A 295-nucleotide genomic window follows, 5' to 3' on the forward strand; every position below is an offset into this window, starting at 1 on the left:
GCCGGGCCTGAGGGGAGGCCGCTGCCCCTGCGCGGCCCCGCGCCCTGAGGAGGGGTGGGGGGCCGCCGCTCTGCCCCTCGGGCCCCCCCCTCCCAGCGGGCGAGCCCCTCGCTGCGGGGGCTCCTGTCAGGCGCCGCGGCCCCCCGGGAGCCCCTCGGCGGGGCCAAAGTGAAAGTGAAGCGACTCCCGAAACCCTTTGGGGTTGACGGCAGGAGCCATGTGACAGCCGGGAAGCAGCCCGGCCGCACGGGGCTGCGGAGGGCGATTAACGGGAGGTGGGGGGGGGGGGGGGGGG

At 78.3% G+C, this 295-nt stretch overlaps 1 protein-coding gene across 1 annotated transcript in view; it reads right to left on the bottom strand.

Moving 5' to 3' along the window:
• Positions 1-295, bottom strand: part of LOC104835452 (coiled-coil domain-containing protein 65-like) — a 3,063-nt gene that overhangs the window by 1,181 nt on the left and 1,587 nt on the right. The gene's annotated exons all lie outside the window — the stretch shown is intronic.

The sequence above is a fragment of the Haliaeetus leucocephalus genome, unplaced genomic scaffold (genome assembly GCF_000737465.1).
Source record: "Haliaeetus leucocephalus isolate CR32 unplaced genomic scaffold, Haliaeetus_leucocephalus-4.0 Scaffold384, whole genome shotgun sequence".
NCBI classification, from domain to species: Eukaryota; Metazoa; Chordata; class Aves; order Accipitriformes; family Accipitridae; genus Haliaeetus; species Haliaeetus leucocephalus.